Raw genomic sequence first — 16,677 nt, 5'->3', positions numbered from 1 at the left:
CACGAGAGAAAAATAAAAACATGGACGATGATATGTCTCAGTTGTGTAGAATATACACGTATGGACTGGCACAATCAGGAATCGAGCAAACTGAAGTGCATTCATCACGTATCAAACATAAACTTCGCACAGCTCTTCCAGACCCCATTGCCACTTTACAAAGCAGAGAAGTGTCCTAATGTTTGACAAAAACCTCGGTGACACCATCAAGAAACACGCAGTTATGATTCAGAAGCTTCACATCTTGCAAAAACCGCTGAGCTGATTAAAAGTGATCTGTTGTAGCCAGATAGTTCATTCAATGGCAAATTCATCCACAGAATGTCAAGAAAATTGTATACATTTCACCTTAAAGGCGCCCATCAGCATGATGACCAGTGGGCCAGATTCCACTGAAGAATTAACCACTCCACACCAGATTCAAACTGTTGTCAGTATATCACAGATAATTGCATATAAATGCAAAAAATCATTAAAAACAACATCACATATGCAGCGCAACAGGACACAGACATCATTCCTAATCTACTAGCCTTAAAGTTCATTGTCAGACAAGAAAGCTAGGGCTGGTTGAAATCCTTCATAGCCTTGGCCTTGGAATCTCATACAAGCATGTGTTGTCTATTTCAACAGATATTGCAAACAGTGTATAGCAAAAATTTGAAACAGACGGTGCAGTTCTTCCGCCAAGAATGATGACAAACATTTACATAGTTGGAGCGGTCGATAAAATTGACCACATCTCAAGATTGACAACAGCGGGAAACACCTTCCATGGGATATTTGATGCAGAATAAGCATGAAGACGCAGATGCAATTATGCACTTCACACCCCTAGTTCAGCAATCGGTGTCAGCCAGAATGGAAATAATGCCCCCCCCGCCCCCCCCCCCCCTGTCACCTACACAAAAGTGCATCCAGTTGCTCTGACCTCCAAAGATGTCTAAATACCACCATGTAACGTCAGTGCAAAACCAGCCGTCAGACTTGAAAGCAAGACGCGCAACACTGAAAGTGAATGGTTGGTGTACTGCAAAGGTGTCAACGTAGTGAGCAAGGACGGAGGGGCGGATGAAGACATCAAGAACCGCATCAACAAAGCGAGGCATGCCTTCAACACCCTGCGGCCAATTTGGAACTCTATATCTCTTTCCACTCACACCAAACTGAGGATCTTCAACATCAACGTTAAGGAGTCCTCTCGTGTGGCTCTGAAACATGGCGAACAACCAAGACGAACACAAGCAAACGACTGGCCTTCATCAATAAATGCCTGCACCATATTTCAAATGATCAGATGACCAGAGACAGTATCAAATGCCTGCCTCTGGAGAAGAACCAACCAGGTGCCCCTTAGTGAGGAGATCAGGAAGAGGAAATGGGGCTAGATAGCAATACCCTTCGAAAGCCTCCAGACGACACCACAAGACAGGAGGCGAGCTGGCTGACCAAAACAGACCTGGAAAAGAAGCTTGGAGGATGAGATGAAGACACAGCCGGATGGACATAGGCCCGGCTGACGAGAGCAGCCAAAAACCGCTGGAGTACTGTTGCATCCCTATGGTCCAGGAGTCAAGAGGCAAAAATCAAATAAGAAAGTCACTGCAAAGGTGTCATTGAAGATGAACATGAGATCGCCACTGGTACACTCTCCTGGTCAGAGTTCCATGCTGCACGTCATGAGTATCTGGACAGACATACTAGCAACATTGGCCATGCTATCAGAAAATGTGCACTGAATCGCAATGACAATGGACGTCGTGCAGCCTGCGGTGGAGCATCCAGGGCAGCATGGAGTCATTGGACCAACCTGTGTATGCCCTGGGCAAGAAAAAAATGAAATGTGAAATTACAGTCACCAGTATGCGCAACGGTATATTAAAATTTCTCCTTATCCTCCCACATCGGACTGCTGTAAAGGACTGCAGGACAGAAGGCAGTCAAGCATCAGCGACAAGACCCACCACCCTTCCTTGGAAGCACTCTTTACGCTTATGAGAATGAGAAGGATTTTACTGTTCTACAATCATTCTTCTCCACATTGAATCTAGTAAGTACGATATTGTCTGTCAGTGCTGAATGAAAGGCAAAACAAGCGAATTGAGCATATACTATATGTTTGCGGTTTTTGGTGAATGCTTGATATGAATTAAAAACGTATCCAAGCAAAAATGTTTTAGACATGCGTGTGGTGCCTCTGGAAATTGGCAGAGCTGATCGACCTTGATTATACTTACATTCACAGATTTACGATTGATTTTCTTTAATTACAAGTATATAATAAATAATAATAATAATAATGGTACTTATATAGCGCTGAATCTTGTGCAGAGACAAATCTAATCGCTTTCGCACCAGTCATTCTCACGCACGCATAACTCTAAAACTGGAGAAACTAAAGACAAGGAAGAGGCAGGGAAGGGAGGCTATTTTGGTAAGAGGTGGGTTTTAAGGCCAGACTTGAAAGAGCTGAGTGTGGAGACTTGACGAAGCGAAAGAGGAAGTTCATTCCAACTGCAAGGTCCAGAGACAGAGAAAGAACGGCGGCCAACAGTCGAGAGTTTGAATCTGGGTATGCGTAAGTGGAGTGGATCCGAAGCTGATCGTAGTGAGCGAAATGGAGTGTAGATGTGAAGGCAGCCACAGAGATAGGAAGGGGCTGATTTGTGAATACATTTGTAGCACAGAGTGCTGATCTTGTGCTTTATTCGGTGTGAGACAGGGAGCCAGTGGAGATGTTGCAAAAGAGGAGTGATGTGCTCAGATCTTTTCTTTCTGAGGACGAGTCGGGCAGCAGAATTTTGTATGCGCTGAAGGGACTGAATGGATGAAGCAGGCAAACCAGACAATAGAGAGTTACAGTAGTCAAGGCGAGAGAGAATGAGAGAGACGACAAGTCTAGATGTTGCGTCAATGGACAGATATTTCCGGATGGAACTGATGCGCCGCAGTTGACAGTAGCAGGATTGACATGTCTGATTGATAAATGTTTGCATGGACAGTGTGTTGTCAAGGACAACGCCGAAGTTCCTGACTGAACTGGACAGAGGGATGGATGTACTGCCAAGTTTGATTGTATTAGTTGTAATGGAAGAGAGTTTTTGTTCAGTTCCTATGATCATTGCTTCAGTTTTGTCCGCGATCAATTGTAACTTATTTAGAGTCATCCAATTTTGAATATCCAGGAAGCAGTTAGATGTTTCTTGCAAGAGCGACAACAATTTTTCAGGTGTATCACTCTTCAGGAGTTGAGTGTCATCAGCATAAGAATGATGACTGACATTATGGCGGTTGATAACTTCAGCGAGAGGAGCAGTGTACAGTGTGAAGAGCACTGGGCCTAAAACAGATCCCTGTGGGACTCCATGTTCAATTTTAACGGGTTCAGACCGGAAATTATCAACAATGACAGACTGGAATCGATCAGTGAGAAAAGATTTGAACCAGTTTAGAACAGTGCCGTTGATACCAAATGTAAAATGAAGACGGGAAAGAAGGATTGAATGGTCTATCGTGTCAAAGGCGGCTGACAAGTCGAGAAGAGTGAGAAGGGAGATCTGTCCTGAGTCGGACGCTAGCAGTAGGTTATTCAGGATGTGGAGGAGAGCGGTTTCGGTGCTGTGGTCAGCACGATAGGCAGACTGAAATAGGTGGATGAGATTGTTGAAACAAAGGTGATTGTTGAGCTGCTATATCAGTTTCATCAATGTCATATCTTAAGAGACTGAAGTACTTTGCAAAATATCAACTCATAGCAGAAGAAATTCAAAAAGAGGCTTAGTTGCTATCATAAACGGCACCCAAAGATCTAGACACATCTTTTTTCCCCTCCCCCTTCTTTTTTTTGTGTATGTTTAATTTGTTTGTTGTTGTTGTTGTTTTATATATATATATATATATATATATATATATATATATATATATATATATATATATATTGTTTAGGGTACAAGTAGCCCAGAGAAAGATGAAAAATATGTACATGTTCTTTAAAATGTATGAGCAACATAACAGTGCACATTGAGATTAAACAACGACCAGTTAGCATCACTGACATTGTGACCTATTTTCTATTTTATTTTATCTTTATTATTTTTGTCACGAAACACCCCTGAAGACATTTACATAACATAGCAAGTACATAACAGCATAATTAACATTCGGAGACCACATTCTGGACATTTCCACGTGTGAAATTGGGTAAGAAAACGAAATAACCGAGAAAATAAGTGTCATTTGCTTTGAACTCAGTGACCTACTTTAGACGCTGACCACACCCACTTCCGGTGCAGTGATAAGGTGGATCCCTTGCTTAAATGAACCACAAATGAATAAGGAATAAGAAAAACCAAACAGAATGTTTTTATCACGAAGTGCAGCTTTCACCTGTTTTTCGGACTTAATGCCCCCTACTAAGTGGCCAGTTTTGTGTGATAAACTGTCCGGGGAGTGCTACTGACTCTAAGATTGTGGTTCGAATAGCATCGCTCAACACTCATCGACTGTGTGGTTTTGTGCTCATTAATCGGGCATTCAGATGTATAATGGTGTTGTTTACTTTTTCTTATGTATAAACGCGTGTACACACGAACGCGCGCGCGCGCGCGCCCGCACACACACACACACACACACACACACACACCATCACTCAGTGTGTGGGTATGTGTGTGAAAGATATTTTGGTAAGATAATTTTTTATCACACACAGGTAGAACTATGTATTCTATTCAGTATGTTTGTGTAGCATGTACAAGAGTGCAGACACAGTAAAAGTGAAGCATTCAACACATATCCTTTTAATGGGGGAATGCTCAATCTTTGGTGTTAAAAGAAAATAATAATGAAAAAACATTATTAAAAAAAAGCTTTACTGCTCAGTTTCTGAGAATATGACTGACTTTTTATCTTGACAGATCCATCGCTTTTCATTGTTGGGACAGTTATTCACTTACAATTACATGTTTATGGACGCAGCAGCCAAGTGGTTAAAGCGTTGGACATTAAATCAGAGGGTCCCGGGTTAAAATCTTAGTAACTGTGCATGGTGGGTTAAAGGTGGCGATTTTTCCTATTCCCCAGGGCAATATATGTGCAACCCTGCTAGTGCCTGAACCCCCATTGTGTGTATAAGCATGAAGAAGATCAAATACACTTGCTAAAGATCCTGTAATCCATGTCATTGTTCGATGGGTTATAGAAACAAGAACATACTCAGCATACACACCCCAGAAAACGGAGTATGGCTGTCAATATGGTGGGGTAAATAAAAATAGAATGGTCATACACAAATGTTACATGTCTGTTTGAATGTGTATGTGTGCGTGACTGAAACCCATGGCAATGAGAGGGTTGTCCTCTGGCAAAATTATATAAGAAATCCACTCTGATAGGCACACAGATCCATGCACTCAAGGACTGACACTTAAGGGCGTTGGGTTATGCTGCTGTTCAGGGATCTGCCTAGCAGAAGTGGTTTAGCATATATGGATTTGTCCAAACACAGTAACGCCTTCTTGATAAACTGAAGCTGACTGAAACCTGACTGAATCAGTATCACTATCAGTAGCTCAAGGAGGCGTCAGTGCATTCGGACAAATCCATATACTCTACACCACGTCTGCCAAGCAGATGCCTGACCAGCAGTGTGACCCAACGCGTTTAGACAGGCCTAGAGAATAATAAAGAAATAAAAGAAATTAAAAAAAGATAATAATAATGATAATAATAATGATGAAAATAGAACAAAGGACAATAATGATGATAAATAAGCAAATAAATATAAAACAGACACATTATACACACATGCATAAAAGATATGCAACAAACATGCATTTTACAGATATGAAAGCACAAACAAATCTGTAAATGTACATGAGCCCCGACACACACAAACACAGACACACAGATGTAAATGTACATGAGCCCAGACACACAGACACACCTACACACAAAACATCTCCCAAATTACCCTGCGCCGCTGCCGCAAGTGGGGTGGGGAAAGATCTCTGATGTCAGGAACGTGGCATCTAGTCTAGCATGTTGCTCAGTCTATTGTATTTGGAAAATCCCACAGAGATTCTGTTCGTTTTAAAGAAATTTGCGCAATGTTGGTTTGGAAATGATGCCAATATTCATTTGATTTGCAAAGCATCATGCTATACCTTTCATGCTAGACTTACGGCCACTCCCGCTGTGTACCTTTATTTCTTTGAGGCAGTCGATAGTGTGATGACCTTGTACCTGTTCTTTTTGGTATTCTTTGACTTTTCTGAGGATTTCCCATTTTCCTAGATGTACATGTAGTCTGCTTGTTATTGCGTTTCCAGCAAGTCTGTCAGCTCTCTCATTTCCCTAAACACCTGCATGTCCTGGGCAGTATGACCATGTAAGTTTTTTAATCTGAAAGTTGTGCCTTGCCTCATGCCACTCTGGGCTTCCCATTCCACTTTCAATTTTCTGTATGAGGTTCATTGAGTCCATTAGAATCATGGCATGTTGGTTTCCAGGCATATGGATAGATGATAGCCACTGTCGCAGCTTCAATTTCCATCGTTAGGCTGGAGGTTGTGACTGTGAAGGCAGCATTTTCTTCCCTAATTGTTTTTCCATTTTCGCAGTGAATCCACACCTGGATTGGTCTTAGGTGACTGAGCCATTTGTGTATATGATGATGTCCTTTTCTTTACTGTTTTCTTCAATGAGTAGCTTCACTTCTGCATCAGTTTTGCCCTCTGGCCATTCTCAACAATATCTTCCTACAGTGGGTGAAATGGCTGTGTTGAATAGATGATTGAGGTTTTCAGGGTTTTCCTCCCATTCTTTTGTTTCTTTTAGGTCTTGTAGTCGGCATACCAGCTGGACTGTGTCTTCTGCTTGCCCCATCCATGATCTCCCTCGTCCTAGACGGCTGCTTATTGGTTCCTTGACTGCATCATGCAGTGGGTTTTGATGGTTTTCTAATGCTCTGAAGTAGGTCTTAACCTGTTCTAACTTGTTTCTGGCCTGCACTGAAGGAAGGTCAAGCAGGTATCGCATGGTTTCTGTTGGCGTGTCTTTTGTTGTTCCAAGGATCAACCTCATAATTTTCTTTCTAATTTTAGGAGGCTGCATTAAGATGGTGTTGTTAGCCCAAGTCCGTAGTCAATCACACTGAGAATCAGGAAGAGGTGGCGTTGTTCGATACCTCTGGTTGCCACTCAGTGTGGTAAGTGACCTGACTGAATGACACAGGAAATGAATGATTAGCGCCCATTGGCAGCTGTCTGTCAGTTCTACCCAGGTTGGCAGTGCAGATGTGTTGTGCAGATGACTCCATGCTTGTGGAGTGTTTAAAGCTTGGTCTCCAACCAAGGATACACACTATTATGTTTCCATTTCATCATCATATAACCTGTTTTATTTTCTTCTACAGGTATAATAATAATAATAATAATAGCACTGAATCTTGTGCAGAGACAAACCAAAGTGCTTTCGCACCAGTCATTCACACGCATGCATAACTCTAAAACTGTAGAAGACAGTAAGGGCAGGCAAGGGGGGGTGGGGGTGGGGGCTATTTTGGGAAGAGGTGGGTTTTAAGTCCAGACTTGAAAGAGCTGAGAGTGGAGACTTGACGAAGCGAAAGAGGAAGTTCATTCCAGTCGCAGGGTCCAGAGACAGAGAAAGAACGGCGGCCAACAGTTGAGTGTTTGAATCTGGGTATGCGTAAACAGAGTGGATCCGAAGCCGATCGTAGTGAGCGAGATGGAGTGTAGAGGTGAAGGCAGCCACAGAGATAGGAAGGGGCAGTTTTGTGAATACATTTATAAGTGCTGATCTTGTAGTTTATTCGGTGTGAGACTATGATATGACTATACACATATTTCATGGTTTTTTTGTTTTTCTTTTTGGATGTCATTCTGTGGAGGTGGAAATAGACTTTTGATGCTCAAAAAATACTAACATCACTTTGAAATGCTTGACTAATTATCTGCAATCAAAATAAATGGGAAAAAGCACAGATTCAGAATCATTCATTTTCTTTTACAAAAACATTTACTAAGCTTCCATATCTCGTATAGTGTTTGTACTAGCATGAAAAAGAATAAAAAAAATTACCCCTGAAGCCATAAAATTCACTGGCAAGGTGAGGGCAATTTTTTTTTTTAAATACAAAAGTCCCTAGCACTGAACGAGTTGGAAAATTTAACCTTGAAAAAGTATTACTATTTCCATGTTACCAAACTCTAAATTTAATAATGTGACTAAAAATTCCTCGAGTGCTTACATTTTAGGAGTTAGATGGTGGCCTGGTTTTGTTTTGCATGAGTGTCTTCACTGTTGATAATTACATGGTTTTTTTGTTGTGTTTTTTTAGTCCAACCAGATCAACACTGAAAGTGGGTGGTGCTGGAGGTGGTTTGAATGCTGAACGTGCACAGTGACAATGGTACTCTACTCCCTGTTTGTCAGCAACTTGCCCAGCAGTGCAACAGAGGTGTTACTTTGCTGTCAGTTAGAAGCATGTGTTAGAAAGATAGTGCTGTTAAACAAAAAGCATGCATGCACACATGCGTGCTCACATATTCACACACACACATGCTTGGTTACTAACGGTGCAAGGAGTGCAATTTATCTTCTCATTTTCACTTGTATTCGCTATGTTTATAATGTTTAAAAAATAAATAATAAAAAGACATGATGAAACTGTTGAAAGAATAATACACTTGAACACACACACCAGTGATACAAGTGCTTTTTTGCATTTTTTACCTTTTTTTTTTCATGAAAGAAAGAGATATTTTTTAAGTCTGATATGTTTAATAAACAAAAGCAAAAATAGCATCATTAAATGTATAAATGGTCAACAGGGAAACTGCTTCTGGGCGTGTATACAGATGTCAATTTCTTTCTAGTTTATACAACTTTGGATCTGTTTCTTTGGCCTTGCCTGCAGGTTTTTTTTGTTTTTGTTTTTTTTTTGTTTTTTTATATGTGTTCAGGGCTTTTCATTAACTCATTCACCACCATAGGCGACCTTAGTTGCACTGAATAGACAGCGCTCCACCATTTAGTGGACATCGAGGGGTCATGTCAAAAGGATTGTGTATGGGTCATCTTTTCTGCACAAAATTTGGCCAAGTAGAATAAACCAATAGGTGTAGTTTGCATCAGTTTGACATAGTAAGTATATACATGTATCACCAAACATGGAGTATAACACAAACTCCTCCTGTTTTTAACATAGTAACAAAGCTTGACAGCCTCAGCCAGTTTCCCACCAATAGAACACTGACTAACCTTTGCCCCCCGAGCCAGTTTGAAGTGAACAAGTTCACTGTTGTTTTGACATGAACTGAAGCCTGTGACAGAGAGCTTTGCCTCAAAAATATTTGTCACTGGGCAGTGATTTACACGTAGAAACTTGGCGGTGAAAGAGTTAACTAAAATATTTTGGGTTGTTTAATCTTTTTCTAATGATGACACTGGCAGTATGTTTATTTCAGAGGGACCTGCTGGCTCTCTTCCATGAGTGTGGAGAAATTAAGGGGGTTCACCTGCAGCACCAGGATGCCATGCCTGTTACTTTTGGGTGAGGCCGAGCGGAGGAAATTTACTGTTTGTTTTATTCTTTTTGGTAGAGAGGAGTAGCTTTCTATTCTTGTTTGATGAATAGAAGGGGAGGGAGGAGGAGCTACCATGGGATACAGGCACACAGAAAGTGTGGTGCCCATACACACACACGGTCACACAGACACTCTGTCTCACACACACACACACACACACACACATAAACTTACAGGCACACACACACACACACACACACACACACATGCAAATTTACTGGCACACACACACACACACACACACACATACAAGCACATAAACACATACATAAATCATAAAAAAAACACAGACACCCATGCACACACAAAGAGACAGGCACACACGTACAAATACACACACACACACACACACACATAGAAACAGAGGCACAAATGTAAAATATGCATACCAACACACACACACACCCACTACATGCACACACACATGTACACCATATCACGCCATGCTGAATTGGCTGTACATCAGAAGGAGCAGGTCGGCTTGTGATTTTGTAAGGTGGATGTCAGAGAAATAGCATGGTGCATTTTGTGCAGCAAATGTGTCATACACCAAATTGGGGGGGGGGGGGGGGGGGGGGGGGGTTGTCATTGACAGATTATCATGCAAATTACATGTTGCATTATTTATCTTTTTAAACTAAAAAAAACAAAACCACCAAAACTTTCAAGATATCACTAGAATCCACAGATTCTACTCTTGGGAAAAAAGAAAAAAATTAGCATGTCCCCACACCTCCCTTGTTTTCATAGCTTTGTCGTTCAAGCTATTCCCTGAGCCTGAGAGAGCAAGAAGCCAGTGCCTGTAGTCAGCTGTGTTGATGACTTGCAGTAAATGTGAATATTAAACAGAAGTAAGGGGGGGGACAAAATCCTTCTATCATACTGCCGGAAAAAGAGGGCGCTAGCCAGCGGGACAAAGGGGAGGTTACCTACTTCCGGGAGGTTATCAGCCGTAGTTTCATTTTCTCGGCATAGGCGGATAGTAGTTTGCACAGGACAGGAATGTCAGACCCCTGCCGGAGTCTGCACTAGTTGGGTCACGGTAAGTATGTTATTTAAACGTAATTTTAGATTGAAAATTTCCTTTTAATGCTTTAATGTTCTTCCTTTTTTTTCTTTTTCTTTTTTTTTTTTAACATTTGTTGCTGCTGCTGTGTGAAGGTTTGTGCGATTCAGTGCTGCAAAGTCTGTGCTGAAGGCGGTTCAGGAGATGGGGCATTGGACTTTCCGTGGCAAGGTGTTGAAAGTGGAAATCGCTCATGAAACCAAGAAACTTCTGAAAATGACCACAACACGTGAGCAGCCTTTTATCGTATTGTTGTGCGTATTGTGTTGGTTGTTTTGTGTGGGCTTTTTTTGTTGTTGATAGTTTTCATTTGTGTGTTTTTTTGTTCTGTTTAGTTTTTTCTTTGTAGTGATGGAAACTGTTGAGATTCACCCTTCCCCACCTCAACCCCTTGCGTAACCAGTCGCGTATGATATTGTTATACTAGGGTGGTTTTGTCAGCTTTTTGTCTTACTGCAAGCTCCACAGTATTGATGTGTATGTGTAGTGCTGTTGTGCGTCATATGGTATTTACTCTCTCTGCTTGGTTTTGATTTCCATTTATACCTGACTTAACACACTTATATTGTGAATGTTTATGTTTTGTATAGGGAATAGTCCAGTGTGGAATCAGTGCTGCTGTATTGTGTTTTGTCTGTCAAAAGCACTGTCCCCTGATGAATGAATGCTGTTTTATTGTGAATGTTTTGTTTGTCAGAGGCATTGTTAGGTGAGGAATGAATTCTGTTTTATTGTGAATGTTTTGTTGGTCAAAGGCATTGTTAGGTGAGGAATGAATTCTGTTGTATTGTGAATGTTTTGTTGGTCAAAGGCATTGTTAGGTGAGGAATGAATTCTGTTTTATTGTGAATGTTTTGTCAAAAAGTGTTATCCGGTGAGAAATGAATGCTGTTCAATATTGTGTATGTTCGTTTTTGCCTTAGGAATTGCCCAGTATGAAATGAATGCTGTTGGTTTGTGTGTGTTTAGTTTTGTCTGTGTAAGGCATTGTCCAGTGAGTAATGAATGTTTTTTGTTGTTGTTGTTTTTTTTGTGTTGTTGTTGTTTTTAAATACATTTTTCTGATGTTTATTCCATGTTCTTGGCAGCTCGCTATCCGTCTCTGCAAGCAGTGAGCCGAGATGTGGAGGACAGATCCAAAGTGAAAGAGTCCTGCTACATGCTGAACAAGGACCTGGATCTGGTTCATGGTATGTAAACCAGTTTCAGTTTCAATTTACAGGAGGTGTCAGAACATGTTGACAGATCCATATATGCTACACCACATCTGCTGGACAGAAAAGAGCAGATGCCTGATCTTTGCATAACCCAACATGCTGACGAGGCCTTGAGAGCCTGTCCTCGGTGGTGAAAAAGTACATTGAAATATAGTGAAGGGAAAATATGTAGAAGGCAAAAGATTGAAGTAAAAACATAAAGAAAATAGGCCATGCTTTGTGAACCTGTGCGCAATCCACAGGATACACACTAACACGCTGACAAGGGGCCTGCAGCATTCCCATCCTCAGGTGGGAAACCCTTGCCACTGACCACAACACTGGGCGACTGGCTGTCTACAAGGGAGTTTTGGCATCTGAGGAGAACCGAGAAGCGTCTTTAGGATCTCGACCAGAAGCATCAATCCTGCAAAAAAAGATCAGATCTGTTATCTGCTGTTGTCTACCCACAGTTTGGGTATGAAGTATAGGGTCTGAAGTATAGGGGAGTAACCTGATCCTTCATGCAGATGTGCCAGCTGCTGCATTTTGAGTGTGACATACCTAGCATCAGAACACAATGCTTACAGTGAAAATGCAACGCTGTAATAGCATAGCAAAAATCAAGCAGTGGTTTGAAAAAAACATGCATGATTGAAAGAAATCAATCAGTATTGAGAGTGAAATGAGGAATAATCAGCTTGTGGTCTAAGTCGCACATGTTTGTCAGCCAACAAGAGTTTTAGCTGACTCTTTTCTGTGAGTGTGTACGTGTTTGTGAATATCGCATGGGCATATGAATTTATATTCTGGTCTTGCCAGTGAAGTTGGTTCTTTGCTGATGAAGTGAAAATCATCGAGAAGTTTGAAAAGAGAGGGTGTTTTCCTAGGGGCATTGAATTACACTTCAACCAGAGCAGATTTCTCTACCTGGAAGTTGGGCTGCTCTCCTATGGGAGAGGGCATCACTGTAATGTGGTGCTGATGAGAGATGATGGTGATGACGGGTGTGGCAGCTGAGTGGTCAGTGTTGTTCTGACTCCTGTCTGCGAAGTGTGTGGTTTGATTCACAGAGGAAAGGATGTTTCCACTCTCCCAGGTCAGCATTGGCACAGGTCTGGAAGTGCCCTGTCCTCCTGCCTGTGTATGTGCATGGAGATCAAATTTTCACGTTCAAATCCGGTAATCTGTGCCTGTTCAGTGGGTTATGGAAACTGACACATATCTGACCTGCACAAATCCCAGAAAACAAGGTGTGGTGGCATGAAGGGGATGAGAATGGTGGTGAAAATCCTGCTTGTTGATGGTGGTGACAGTTCAGAGCCACAACCTGTGCATGCTGAAGAAGGATGGTGATGATGATTGATGCCATTGAGGTTTCTTTTTTTTCTTTCTTTCTTTCTTTTTTTTCCTTTTAAGTGATTGTACATATTTTAAAGTTAAAGTCTCTTGTTTGTATCCAAACAGGTTTTTAAAAGTAGAAACATTCTGCAGAAAATTGGAAGATTAAAATGTTTTCATGCACACATAAAAAGTTTTCTGTCAGTCTTCTGGAGTCAGCTGTTTGTTAAGCCCTTTGTTTTTACCTCTTCACTCCCCAACACCATCCCCATGATTTCCTATTGGTCTGTTGAAGAAAACCATTTAAATCGATTGAATAAATACTTAAAAAGATACAAAATCATGTACCAGTTTGACACTAGGATGGTCTGCTACTAAGAAGTGTTGCTTCCCTTCACCACAGCTTGGCTGAAACACAAGTATGACCTGCAGATATGCCTGTCATTGTGTGCGTGTGTGTAGCGGCGAAGATTAGATAGCAATGTGCAGCTTTAGAGTGACCCTCAAAAGTCTGAAACCCCAAGAATACTGGTAAAAGAGTCCGTGCGACCCCCATGATTTTTTTTTTTTTAACTCAGAAGGTCTGTATCCTGTTCAAAGTGCAGTTGCCAAGCTTGGTGTGTGTGGGACAGGTGACGAGCCGGTGGACATCACACGGCTGCTGGCTGGCATGAACAGAATACCAGCCCGCTTCACGTCCACAGTGAAAGGGAATATATGTCCAGGAGCCAGCACGACGGAAGAAAGCCTCTTCAACAGCATCGGGTCAGTGAACCGTGAACCATGGGTTGTCTTCCCCCTCTCCCTCCTTTCGATTTTCAGTGGTGTCCTGGTGAAATTTTGGGGCATGTTAGTCTTTTGAATGCCTTACCAATTAGTTGAACATCCTGAAGTACATGGTGTGCGAGGGTGAGGCATTGATATGAGCCAGCCTCACTTTCTGGCCAGTGCACAGCGGCAGACCTGAGCATGTCCAGAAGCACGTGCTTTGCAAGAGAAGAGCACAGTAGTTGTCTTCTGAAAACTGATATTTCCAGAGGTCTCCTGTCTCTCTCTCCCTCTCTCTCTCTCCCTGTCTCTCTAAAACTGATATTTCCAGAGGTCTCCTGTCTCTCTCTCTCTCTCTCTCTCTCTCTCTCTCTCTCTCTCTCTTCCTCTCTCTGTCTCTCCCTGTCTCTCTAAAACTGATATTTCAGGAGGTCTCCTGTCTTTCTGACTGTCTGTTTTTCTCTCTCTCCTTGGCTTACTTATCAACCTCTATTCCTTTTCCTCTCTCTGTTCAGCTACACACATGCATACGCATGTGCACATACACATGTACATTCGCACACACAAGCACACGCACACACACACACACACACAAACACACGCACACTCACACTCAAGCACACACACGTACACACTGGTACATTTGGTATTAAAGATTTTCTGTTCCGTTCTTTATCTGCTGTATTCTATTGGACAGTTTGAATCATTGTACAGTATAAATAATGCACAGTATAGATCATTGTTCAGTATCAGTCCTAAATAAACAGCCACTAACTTTTTATTTAAAATGCCAGGTTGTGAGCTGAAAGTGGTGTTTCCATCAAAATGTAATTCTGTATTCATTTGAATTCGAAACTTTTGTAAACGTTTATCTTTCAAGACGAACACAGTGAGAACTTTTATCTTTCAAGACGAACACAGTGAGAACTTTTATCTTTCAAGACTCACAATGAGAACGTTTATCTTTCAAGACCATCACAATGAGAATGTTTATCTTCAATGAGAATGTTTATCTTTCAAGACTGCCACAATGAGAATGTTTATCTTTCAAGGCTGTCACAATGAGAATGTTTATCTTTCAAGACCGTCACAATGAGAATGTTTATCTTTCAAGACCGTCACAAAGAGAATGTTTATCTTTCAAGGCTGTCACAATGAGAATGTTCATCTTTCAAGGCTCTTACAATGAGAATGTTTATCTTTCATGGCTGTCACAATGAGAATGTTTATCTTTCAAGACTATCAGCAAGAACAGCAGTGAAATAATGAACTCACATTATATTGTTTTTATTTTCCCTATTGCTTTGATCATAAAAGCTGTGGCCTTGAGTCACAGGTAAATAGAATGGGTGTTTTCTTTCTTGTCCTCCCTCCCTCCCTCCCCGCCCCTCCTTCAGGTATTTCTGTTCATCTTCTCTTTCCCAGCTTCTCCCCTTTCTCTTCTGCACACTCTCTCTCCTTCCCTTACCTCTTTATTCATGGTTTTTTTTGTATTGGACATAAATGCAATGACGTTCTGTGTCTCCTTATGTAATTTCATATATTTTGTTTTTGTGATCAGTTGGCTTTCACTTTCATTCGTCTTTACCCTTAGGGCCTTATGTAAAATAGCTTATTCTGCTTAATCCTTTACCCTCTTAAAAATTTGTTTCTTCCCCTGTCTCTTAGTTTGTACATAGATCGAGTTTCGAACAAATCAGTCCATGTTAAAAGTTATGCACTGATTACTCTTCTGTTGTCACCTGCATCACAGAGAGTTCAGTGCCAGAGATCCGGCAGCAATGGAGCGGAGGAAGGACGACCTCAGGTGCAAGATGGCCAGTCTGCAGTCCAACTTGGAGACTCACCTGGTTGAGTCAGCGTCAGTGGCTGAGCAACGACTCAAAGACTTAAGGCGGAAGGTGGCTGCCCAGTCGAGCGACCTGGAGAAACAGAGTGTTGCCGCTGACGCTGTTATCTGTGATTCACCTGTGGGTCAGACGCCGGGGTCTCAGAACAGCGGTGATGGCTGCAGCGTTGTGCCATCGGGGATTCCACCCTGTGGTCAGCCAGGGATGTGCTGCCAGTGTTGGCCAGACAGTGATGCTGGAGTGCCGGTTGGTTTCAGCGTTTCACAGTCCCATGCTGCGGAGACTCTAAGGAATGCCGTCATCCGGGAAATCCTTGGAATGTTGCAGTGGCCCTGTGCCATGGGTGGAAAGCTCCACCAGACCAGTGTCCACCACAGCGGTTCCCGAGATATGGCCGGGAATCAAACCGCCTGTCCTGGCGGGGCCAGTGTTGGAGGCAGCTGTTGTTCAGGTAGGGCTCCGTGTGAACCGCTGCCAGTTCAGGCTGAGAGTGGTTGCCATGGGAAACAGGCTGAGTGCAAACAGGCCAAGCATGGTTGCCATGGGAAACAGTCCGAGCATGGTTGCCATGGGAAACAGTCCAAGCGTGGTTGCCATGTGATACAGGCCGAGCATTGTTGCCATGGGAATTGTGGTGGTCCCCTGTCTGCTGCAGACGGTGGGGTGGTGGAGGTGAGAGGGAGTGGGGGAGTGCGGCACAACACCCACCCGCTTGATGCCTGTCGTCATCATCAACCTCCTCCCACTCTTCCCCCCACAGCTGTCAGCGACAGTCGTCCACGAGCTGCTTGTTCTGCCTCCCAGTCTGTGAGCAGCCTGGCAGATACTGACACTCACTGCACGTCAAAACC

Source organism: Babylonia areolata, chromosome 24, assembly GCF_041734735.1.
Source record: "Babylonia areolata isolate BAREFJ2019XMU chromosome 24, ASM4173473v1, whole genome shotgun sequence".
Taxonomy (NCBI): domain Eukaryota; kingdom Metazoa; phylum Mollusca; class Gastropoda; order Neogastropoda; family Buccinidae; genus Babylonia; species Babylonia areolata.
This window is presented reverse-complemented; position numbering follows the sequence as displayed.